The sequence below is a fragment of the Helianthus annuus genome, chromosome 2 (assembly GCF_002127325.2).
Source record: "Helianthus annuus cultivar XRQ/B chromosome 2, HanXRQr2.0-SUNRISE, whole genome shotgun sequence".
Lineage (NCBI taxonomy): Eukaryota > Viridiplantae > Streptophyta > Magnoliopsida > Asterales > Asteraceae > Helianthus > Helianthus annuus.
In genome coordinates this window covers 63,945,732-63,957,271 of record NC_035434.2, presented here as the reverse complement: position 1 = coordinate 63,957,271, position 11,540 = coordinate 63,945,732, and the positions used below count along the sequence as shown (strand labels likewise).

At 40.5% G+C, this 11,540-nt stretch overlaps 1 non-coding gene across 1 annotated transcript; it reads right to left on the bottom strand.

Moving 5' to 3' along the window:
- Window positions 1-356: 356 nt before the first annotated feature.
- On the bottom strand, window positions 357-463 carry LOC118490012. The gene has a single exon (XR_004888023.1). It is a non-coding gene; the product is annotated as a small nucleolar RNA R71 (small nucleolar RNA).
- Window positions 464-11,540: the final 11,077 nt, after the last annotated feature.

The window sequence follows — 11,540 nt, the reverse complement described above, 5'->3', positions numbered from 1 at the left end:
TGGATTATCTACGGCCCACCGTAGGTAATCTAGGCGCCGCTATCAATGCTCCGAATGTCGAAGCCAATAACTTCGAACTTCGACCGCATTTGATATAAATGCTCCAAAACTCCGCAACCTTCCACGGGCTTGCGGACGAGGATCCTCATCTACATATAACTAATTTCTTAGAAATATGTGATACCTTTCGGATCAATGGAGCATCAAACGACGCCATCCGCCTCCGTATGTTTCCATTCTCACTAAAAGACCGAGCAAAAGCTTGGCTCAACACCCTCCCAGCTGGATCGGTAAACACCTGGGATGAACTAGCCCAAAAGTTTCTATATAAGTATTTTCCTCCTTCTAAAACTGCTAAATTAATGGCTGAAATTAATACATACTCACAAGAGGACGGGGAATCCTTATATGAAACTTGGGAAAGGTTCAAGGAGCTATTACGCAAGTGTCCCCATCACGGCCTCGCAATATGGCAACAAGTATCCACTTTCTACAATGGATTGTTGCCACACACTAGGCAGACACTTGATTCTAGCTCCGGGGGACTTTTAGGTAATCGACGCCCACACGAAATATATAATCAGATTGAGGAAATTGCTCAAACCAATTTTCAATGGCACACTCCCCGGGGAAATAAGTCTATTGCCCCGGGCGCCCATAAGGTCGACGAAAGCACCTCTTTACAAGCCCAAATCGAGGCCCTTTCTTCAAAAATAAAAAAATTAGAAATGACAAAAACAGTCTCGGTTATGGCTTGTGAAGGGTGTGGTGGGTCACATGAAAATTGGAGTTGCATGAAAGAAACGGACGATCAACAAGAAATGGTAAACTACATTGATAATAGACCTAGGCCGCCGGGTCCTCCAACGGGAACTTACAACCAAGGATGGCGAAATCACCCAAACCTTGGTTGGAGGGAAACCGGCAATAGTAGTAACCAACAAACCCAACGAACAAACTTTCAGCAATCAAGAAATGAGTCACAAAATTTCACTCAACAACAAGGTGGACGAGAAAGGCTCGAAGATACTATATCTTGCCTCGTCTCTGACACTGATAAGAAAAACTCGGAAAGATTTCTACAATTAGAATCTAATTTTAGGAATCAACAAGCTAGCATTCAAAACATAGAAAAACAAATAAATCAACTAGCACAAAATTTTTCCGAGAGACCGCAAGGCGCATTACCTAGCAATACCGAAACAAACCCAAAGGCGCAAGTTCACCTCATCACACTATGAAACCGCACCGTAGGACCTGCAGAAGTACCTCCACCAACGGAAGAAACAATGCCAATACATCTGCAGGAAAAGAACTCTCCCCCATCACCAGAGCCTACCAAGGCTCCTCGAGTTCCGTACCCCGGTAGGTTAATTCGTCAAAAGACCAATGAGCAGTTCGCAAAATTCGAAAGTCTGTTAAAACAATTGCATGTCAATATTCCTTTTATCGAAGTCCTAACCCAAATGCCCAAATATTCTAAATTTATGAGGGACTTCCTTACACACAAAAAGAAAATTGAAAATTTGCAATTAGTTAATTTAGGCGAAGAATGCTCTGCCCTCGTACTCAATAAACTACCCCAAAAGAAAATCGATCCCGGAAGTTTCACGATTCCATGCTCAATAGGGGAATCACCCGTTCGCAATGCCTTGGCCGACTTAGGGGCTAGCATTAACCTCATGCCCTCATCGATGTTCAAAAGGCTTGGCTTGGGAACCACGAGCCCTACAAAAATAAGCATACAACTCGCTGATCGATCAGTCAAGTTCCCACAAGGTGTCATCGAGAATGTCTTGGTAAGGGTAAGCAGATTCGTTTATCCAGTTGACTTTGTCATACTCGACATGGAGGAAGACACCGAGGTCACCCTTATCCTAGGGAGACCCTTCCTTGCCACAGCACAAGCAGTGGTAGACATGAATGACGGGACACTGACTTTGAGGTATGGGGACGATGAGGTGAAGTTCGGAGTTGGGAAGAAAATAGAGGACGACGACCCAGTCAATTACATGAAGGTTATTGATTCAAGCTTGGATGCCGCTCTCCGACGGTGTAACTTGGGAAGCAAGGCACTCCACTCAGAAGATATATAACCGGGAATCGGGTCTAGCCAAGGACCCTTATAAACGTGGCGCACCACGGAGGCATTCCGCGGATCTATCCTTAGTTTAGTTTAGTTTAATCTTTTAGTTTTTGCAGAATAAAACACACTCATGGTGGTAATGGATGAAAAAGGGAACGAGAAAAATGGAACCATGCACGAAGAACAGAGCAACCCGACAAAAATCTCCATCACAGAAGGCTCAACACGGGTCGTGCCCAACCAACACGGCCCCGTGCTGAGCCCCTGCAGAAAATCACCCAGTTCAGGTAACTGGACACGGGTCGTGTTCAGCGGACACGCCCCCGTGTCCAGGCTTCTGTTTCAATTCTGTAATTTTTGTTACTGGCACTTGACCACGGGGCCGTGCCCGGTCAACACGGGGCCGTGTCCAGGATGCCAGTAACATAAATCTTTGCTTTTTAACACACTTTTATACATTCTAATCAACCAAAAACATTATTTTTGGACACATTGAGGACAATGTGTAATTTAAGTGTGGGGGGGATGCTAAAACCCTTGAAATTTTGGAAAATCCTAAACACAAGCCTTACACAAAACTCTATTTGAACCGCTAAACACCCCAAATTTTTTCAAAAACTTTTTCATTTTTTTTTACTTGTCTTAGTTTAAGTTTGGAATAACAAGTCCTAAAAAGGTTATATTTTTACAAGTTTACAACCGATAGCGTCGTGATAAAAAAAGAACCAACATAAGAAAATTATGAAACGGTATAACAAGTCTAGTTAAAAATTCGATTATATATGCTTGGTCACATTAAAAACCCATTCCCACAAAAGTGAGTTTTGAGCCTTTATTGAGCATAAAAATACACATATTTAGATTAAATGCTCATTTTTCGTTTCTTGTGTGAATAGCCGCTCGGTCCTTACAAATCTAGAACTTGCCACGACGATACATTCCCGGTCCTTACCAACTTAAACCCAAGTAAGTAAATGATGGAGGCATTAGGACTAACCATTTTTTTCTTTCAAAACCATTATTTTTCATTTTTTTTTACCTACCCAAAATCCCCCTAGATAGCCCCTTTGAGCCTAAACCTTTCATTTCATTACCCCAAAACCCTTTTTACCCACCAAAAACCTTTTTATTTATTTTTTTAGTAACAAGTTCGCTTTTTCGTAAACTCACCTTTTTATGTGACGATTGAAAAAGAAAAAAAAATGATGATGATGAAGTCAAAAACAAACAAAAGCTATAAAAGCTTGTTTGGAGAAATACTTCAAAATAAAAAGTCACTAAAAACAAGGTACTTCACGAAAACCGACGCTTGTTACGATTTTCGCCCTTTTTACTAACCACTAACCAACCACCCACCTTTAAACCCAAGCCTTCACCCAAAAAAAAAGTCCTCTTGATATTTACAAAGGTAAAAAGTTAAAAAGGAGGAGGATTGATTGCTTGGCAAGCCTATGGAAGACGTGAGTTCCGTGCCGCTCTCGAGTGATTCACTAAAAATATACACCTTCGGCCGAGTGTTGAGTGATCTCCCGTGAGGTATGTGAACTTGTATATAAATGGAATTTTAATAAGGCATGCTATGCCCAAATAAGTAATTCATCTTATGAAACGTTCAAAATAAATCATAACGAATAGGATTGTAAATAAATAAAAATAAAACCTATAAAAACCTTGGATTCCCGACACTCTAGGACAAGCTAAAAAACTTCTCTTCTACCTATTCCATTTGGGAGTGTAAGCCACATTTAAAGAGTTTTGCTTGAGGACAAGCAAAAGTTCAAGTGTGGGGGTATTTGATGTGTGTAAAATGCAACATATAAATCACATCAATTAAGGCATAAAACTAACCCTTTTTAAGTACTAATGTTGGAAAAAGAGTGTTTTTGTCTTCCTTTTGTATTTTCAGGATGAAATGAGCTCAAAATCACAAAAGAAGCAAAAAGACAACTAATTCTACCATAAAATACAAGAAAAGGAACAAAAGTGGACTGCCCGGACCCTCAACGGCACCTCCCAAGGCAAAGGAGAAGAAACAGAGTCTGAACACGCCCCGTGTCCAGCGAACACGGGGGCGTGCCCAGGAAGCAGTAGAAAAGACAAACCAGTAGAAGCTTCCATTGCCCACCACGGGGCCGTGTCCAGCGAGCACGGGGGCGTGGTGAAAGTACAGCAGGCGCATTAATTGTAATTCGCAATTACAATTAATGAAGTGAGAGAATGTCAGACGGACACGGGGCCGTGTCCAGCGGACACGGGGCCGTGTCCAGCCTTCTGTTCAGCCTATAAATAGAGGAGCTTGGCTTCATTCTCTCTCATCCCTTGGCACACCACCTCTCTCACACTTCATCCACCACCCACCACCACCATAACACCATCATCCACCACCATCATCCATTGTCCATCGTAGAGTGTGTGAGTCGTCTCGGGATCCAAGATTGATCGTAAGAGTTCTTGACAATCAAGGCCATGTTTGCCTAAGTCTCTTACATCACTTGGTGAAGACAAGTGTTTAGTATAATACTTTTTATTTTTAATCTTTTGCACTTTTTATTTGGTTTTGTATTAATGACTTTAATAACTAGTTACTTATGTTGAAGGTGATCTTTCCTTATCGTTTGTCCGTGGTGTCTTGGCATTATTTTACTGTCTATATAAAATAAAAGATTTTCACCATTCATATCTCCACGGTCTATATGGAGGTATGTTGGCTACCTGGTCGGGGGTTAAGGGAACGGTTTGGTAAGGGTCTTGCCCTTGTTCAGCGTTTAGAGGTCCTGCTTGGGACCTGGGTCAAATTTAGTAGGATCTCCTTCAATGCCCATAGGTATTGGATGGCGGGGATCCAAACTCTTTGACCCCCTCATAAGTTAACTACTATTAATACTATAACCCGGCTATTTAGGACTGTATCCCTGCTGACTCAGACTACTTAGCCGAGGGTAACGTCACCGCCAAAAGCGGGGCCTACCATAATTTGCATTAATAACTTAATTCATTATCTTTCAATAATCCGACCCTTTAGGATTGTATCTTGCTGACTCAAACTACTGGGTTGAGGGTAACGTCGCCTTCAAAAGAGGGGCCTACTACAATAACTAAGATAATCTCTTAAACAAGTGCAAAAGTGCGAAAATAATCAAAGGTTATACTAATACACGTGTCGGATCCAAGTGATTCATCTTGTCTATCTGTTTTTATTTTATTTTTATTTTCAGCATTTAGTTAGTTTTTATTTTTCTTAGTTTAAAACATTTTTCTCACTTTTTGATTTGATTAGACGTTGAGGATAAACCGGTATTAAAAGCTCTTGTGTCCTTGGACGACCTCGGTATCTTACCAACACTATACTACATCCACGATGGGTGCACTTGCCCATATGTGTGTTTAGTGTTAGTGAATATCGTGCTTTATAAATTTAAAACTTGGCTAAAAGTGTAAAAAGGGCTTAATTATACATCTAAAAATATAACACACTTCACGCACATCAGTAACGTCGCCTTCAAAAGAGGGGCCTACCACATTATGCATTAATAACTTAATTAATTATCTTTCAATAATCCGACCCTTTAGGATTGTATCCTTGCTGACTCAAACTACTGGGTTGAGGGTAACGTCGCCTTCAAAAGAGGGGCCTACTACAATAACTAAGATAATCTCTTAAAGAAGTGCAAAAGTGCGAAAATAATCAAAGGTTACACTACACACGAGTCGGATCCAAGTGATTCATCTTGTCTATCTGTTTTTATTTTTATTTTATTTTTCAGCATTTTAGTTAGTTTTATTTTCTTAGTTTAAAAACCTTTTTCTAACATTTTGATTTGATTAGACGTTAAGGATAAACCGGTACTAAAAGCTCTTGTGTCCTTGGACGACCTCGGTATCTTACCAACACTATACTACATCCACGATGGGTGCACTTGCCCATATGTGTGTTTAGTGTTAGTAAATATCGTGTTTTATAAATTTAAAACTTGGCTAAAAAGTGTAAAAGGGCTTAAAATATATACCTAAAATATAACACACTTCACGCACATCAAGTTTTTTGGCGCCGTTGCCGGGGACACAAGGATTTTAAGAAAGTTAGGAATCAACGGCCTAATCATTTTTTCTATTTTCTTTTTATTTTTTTAGGATTTTCTTAATTTTTCAACTTCTAAAGAACTCAGCACGGGCCGTGCCCGCTGAACACGCCCCGTGCCCAATCTTTGGAGCTTGTAATCTTGTTTTAAGTCAGACAATAAGCTGAACACGGGGCCGTGCCCACTCAACACGCCCCTGTGCACAAGATTCAGTTACTGAAAACAGAACCGTAAGATCCCGACGATTGGTAATTTCTGACACAAAAATGAGTGATAATGATCTTTTTTAATTTTGGCACTCTTATGGTACGTGGTGTCAATTACGTGGAGGCGGTCATAAAGAATTAGAATGTTATTTTTCTAAATTATAAGCCCCACTATATAGATCCATCGTTTGCCTGTAGCCTTAAGAGGGGCGAAAGTAAAAATAATCCTTATCTCTCCCTCGAAGGCGCCCAACCAGATATTTTAGGAGAAATGCTTCTTGATGAACTATTTCAACTAGAAGATATGATTCTTAATTAGTTAAAAGAACTTAAGATAGATTTCCTTAATTCATCTCAAGACAATGACCAAGAAGAAGTGTTGGGATCGCATTCAGACAGCCTCGTTGCTCCCGATAATACCTTCAATTCTAGCAAAGACTTGGACGATAGTCGTCCCTGTGCCGATTGTGCCGTGAAGGACTCCCCATCGACTTCGTTCGATGCATACATAGACCTGAGCGATTCGGCATACACCTTCTTTAACGAGAGCCCGGAAAAGGGTGGGACTTGTCCACCTACATTTAGCATAGGAATCACCCTCACCGACAACCTCTTGCATTCTCGTCTTAATCTAGAGCAATTAAGGTATCTTAGGCACTTTGGGGTTGTTCCATCCAGTAAGGAACCGCCCAATCCGGATAAGTTCCTTGAAAGTAGACAAACTTCATAATAAGCCTTCCGACACGGGGCCGTGCCCAGCCAACACGCCCCCGTGTCCACCAAAAGATTCCTTTCTGACTTTGCGTCAGAATACGGACAAACTGTGTCAGGATTCTGTCTGCACACGGGGCCGTGTCCAGCCGACACGGGGCCGTGTCCAGTACGCTGTCGTTTTCTATAAATGCAGCCAAGAATCCTGCACATTTGGACCATCCAGGGACAGAGATTTGAAAGGATCTTCTCTCCTACCATCCTAGGTATGTTCTAAAAGAAGGTTCCAACAACAATCTTGTCCTTTCCTCTTTTATCCATTTCCTTCTTCTTCATCTTTCTCCAAAAACCTCCATTAAAGCTTGAGATTTCAAGCTTTATTGAAAGGATTATTGAGTTTTGTTCAAAGAATCTTGTTAAAAATAAGTTGTACAACATTGTTTTAAGTTACTATTGATAAAAAAGGCTTCACAAGAAATAACTTAAAACTTCAAGATTCCTTGTTACAAAATTCTGTAGAAAGGTGAACACGGGGCCGTGCTCATTGAGCACGGGGCCGTGTCCAAGATACTGTTTCATTAAAATAAGCTGTTTCGGTTTATTTTCGTAGAATGTCAAGTGAAAACAGTGGAACATCAACCGTGCATTCAACGAACAGTAGAAGAGGAAGGAGGCCTTCCATTGAAGCTACCCTTGTACACTACGTCATGGCACTACGGGAAGCTCTCGATGAAATGACTTCGGTAGAGGATGTCCTAATAGACCATATAAACTATCTTACGGTGGGGCTGGAAAATAGTTTACAAGAAATTAACCTCTTGCACCAAAGGTTAAATATTCTTGTAACACCTCCCATGGAACCCGTCCTCCCTCAAGAGGATTGGAACCTAGCACTTGGAGTCAACAACCCTACCGGATGGGATGACATTCCAGCGGAGCCTCCCCTTGAAGATCTATAAGAAGTCCCGGTGGAAGTTGTACCTCCTCAAACCGACGCCAACGAGCCCTCTTTCCTCCTCCCAAGGGAGATAGAGGAGTGGCTCGCCGACATATGAGGAATCCATGCCCGGAAGGAGGAGTTCTGTGAAGCCACATCTAACCAAGACCATTATCTTCTTGGAAATTTTGCTAATTAAAATAACTTGTAGGCTAGAACTCCTAGGTTTAAGCTTCATGTGCTTACTTATCTAACTTAGTAGCATTTTAGGATAATGTAATTCTCTCTATGATGGTTTTTAATGAAAAGATGGTTTTAAGGTTTGGATGATGTTGTAATAAATAAAACACACTCGGGATGGTGAAGGATAACAAGGGAAACGAGAAACATCGCCATGCACGAAAACAGGGCCATCCGACAACGATTTCTTCATTACAGTAAGCTCAGCACGGGCCGTGTCCGCCCAACACGGCCCCGTGCTGCACACTCTACAGAAAATCGCCCAGTTTAGGTAACTGGATGCGGGCCGTGTTCGCTGAACACGCCCCCATGTCCAGGCTTCTGTTCCTTTTCTTTAATTTTTGTCACTGGCACCTGAACACGGGGCCATGCCCGGTCACCACGGGGCCGTGTCCAGGATGCTAGTAACATAAAATTTTGCTTTTAACACCATTTTACACATTCAATCAACCTAAAAACTTATTTTTGGGACACATTGAGGACAATGTGTAATTTAAGTGTGGGGGGGGGATGCTAAAACCTTGAATCTTGCAAGTCCTAATAACAAGCCTTACACAAAACTCTATTGGAACCGCTAATCACCCCAAATTTTTTCAAAAAATTTTCATTTTTTCTACTTGTCTAAGTTTAAGTTGGGATTCAAGTTCTAACATGATTATATTTTTACAAGTTTACAACCGATAGCGTCGTGATAAAAAGAACCAACATAAGAAAATTATGAAAAGGCATGACAAACTTAGTTAAAATTTGATTATATATACTTGATCACATAAAAACCCTTTCCCACAAAAGTGAGTTTTGAGCCTTTATCGAGCATACAAATACATATCTTTACACTAAATGCTCATTTTTCGTTTCTTGTGTGAATGGCCGCTTGGTTCGTACAACTCTAGAACTTGCCACAACAATACATTCCCGGTCCTTACCAACTTAAACCCAGGTAAGTAAATGATGGAGGCATTAGGACTAACCCTTTTTCTTTCTACACCATTATTTTTCATTTTTTTACCACCTACCCAAAATCCCCCTAGTCAACCCCTTTGAGCCTAAACCTTTTCATTTCTTAACCCAAAACAATCACCCTTTCTACCCACCTAAACCTTTTTATTTTACCCCTTTTCTTTTAGTAACAACGTTCGATTTCCTCATGACTTGAAAAAAAAAATAAATTTTTTTTGATGAAATCAAACAAACAAACAAGTTCATCAAAAATAACTTTGTTTGAAACAAATGGTTCATCAAAATAAAATAAAATTGTGAAAAATAAAAAGTCTTTCAAAAAGCGACGTTTGTTACATCTTTCGCCCTTTTACTAACCACTAACCCAACCACCCACCTTTAGCCCAAGCCTAACCCTTCACCCAAAAAGTCCTCTTGATATTTACAAAGGAATATAATTAAAAAGGAGGAGGATTGATTGCTTGGCAAGCGTATGGTAGGAGTAAGTTCCATGCCGCTCTCGAGTGATTCACTAAAAATACACCTTCGGCCGAGTGTTGAGTGATTCCCCGTGAGGTATGTGAACTTGTATATAAATGGAATTTTAAAAAGGTATGTTATGCCCTAATAATTAATTTATCTTAAGAAACGTTTTTAACAAATCATGACGAATAGGATTGTAAATACAAAAAAATAAAACCTAAATAAAGAATCTTGGAAATCCCGACACTTTATGACAAGCCCAAAGACCTTCTCTTCTACCCATTCCATTTGGGAGTGAAAAAAGCCACATTATAAAGAGTTTTGCTTGAGGACAAGCAAAGATTCAAGTGTGGGGGTAATTGATGTGCACAAAATGCAACATATAAATTACATCAATTGTGGCATAAAACTAACCCTTTTTTAGTACTAATGTTGGAAAAAGTGTGCTTTTGTCTTCCTTTTGTATTTTCAGGATTAAATGAGCTCAAAATAACAAAAGAAGCAAAAAGACAGCAAAATCTAACATAAATACAAGAAAAGGAACAAAAGTGACATGCCCGAGCCCCCGACCGCATCTTCCCAAGCAAAACAAAGAAGACAGAAGACTGAACACGCCCCGTGCTCAGTGAGCACGGGGCCGTGCCCAAGTAGCAGCAGAAAAGACAAACTCATAGAAGCTTCTACTACCCACCACGGGGCCGTGCCCAGCGGACAAGGGGGCGTGGTCAACTTCCTGCAGGCGCATTTATTGGAATTGCGAATTGCAATTAATGAAGAGAGAGGGCCACATGGACACGGGGCCGTGCCCGAGCTTCTGTTCAGCCTATAAATAGGAGTGTTTGGAGCTCTTGCAACTCATCCCTTGGCACACCACCTCTCTCACACTTCACCCACCACCCACCACCACCATAACACCATCATCCACCACCATCATCCATTATCCATCATAGAGTGTGTGATTCGTCTCAGGATCCAAGATTGATCGTAAGAGTTCTTGACAATCAAAGGCCATGTTTGTCTAAGTCTCTTACATCACTTGGTGAAGACAAGTGTTTAGTGTAATACTTTTTATTTTTAATCTTTTGCACCTTTTAATTGGTTTTGTATTAATGATTTTAATTACTAGTTTCCTATGTTGAAGGTGATTCTTTCTTATCGTTTGTCCGTGTGTCTTGGCATTATTTTACTGTCTATATAAAATAAAAGATTTTCACCATTCATATCTCCATGGTCTATATAGAGGTATGTTGGCTACCTGGTTGGGGGTTAAGGGAACTGTTTGGTAAGAGTCTTGCCATTGTTCAGTGTATAGATCCTGTAAAGGACCTGAGTCAAATTTAGTAGGACCTCCTTCAATACCCAAAGGTATTGGATGGCGGGGGTCCAAACTCTTTGATCCCCTCATAAGTTAAACTACTATTAAAACTTTAACCCAGCTACTTAGGACTGTATCCCTGCTGACTCAGACTACTTAGCTGAGGGTAACGTCGCCTTCAAAAGAGGGGCCTACCATATTATGCATTAATAACTTAATTAATTATCTTTCAATAATCCGACCCTTTAGGATTGTATCCTTGCTGACTCAAACTACAGGGTTGAGGGTAACGTCGCCTTCAAAAAAGAGGCCTACTACAATAACTAAGATAATCTCTTAAACAAGTGCAAAAGTGCGAAAATAATCAAAGGTTACACTACACACGAGTCGGATCCAACTGATTCATCTTGTCTATCTGTTTTTATTTTTATTTTATTTTTCAGCATTTTAGTTAGTTTTATTTTCTTAGTTTAAAAACCTTTTTCTAACATTTTGATTTGATTAGACGTTGAGGATAAACCGGTACTAAAAGCTCTTGTGTCCT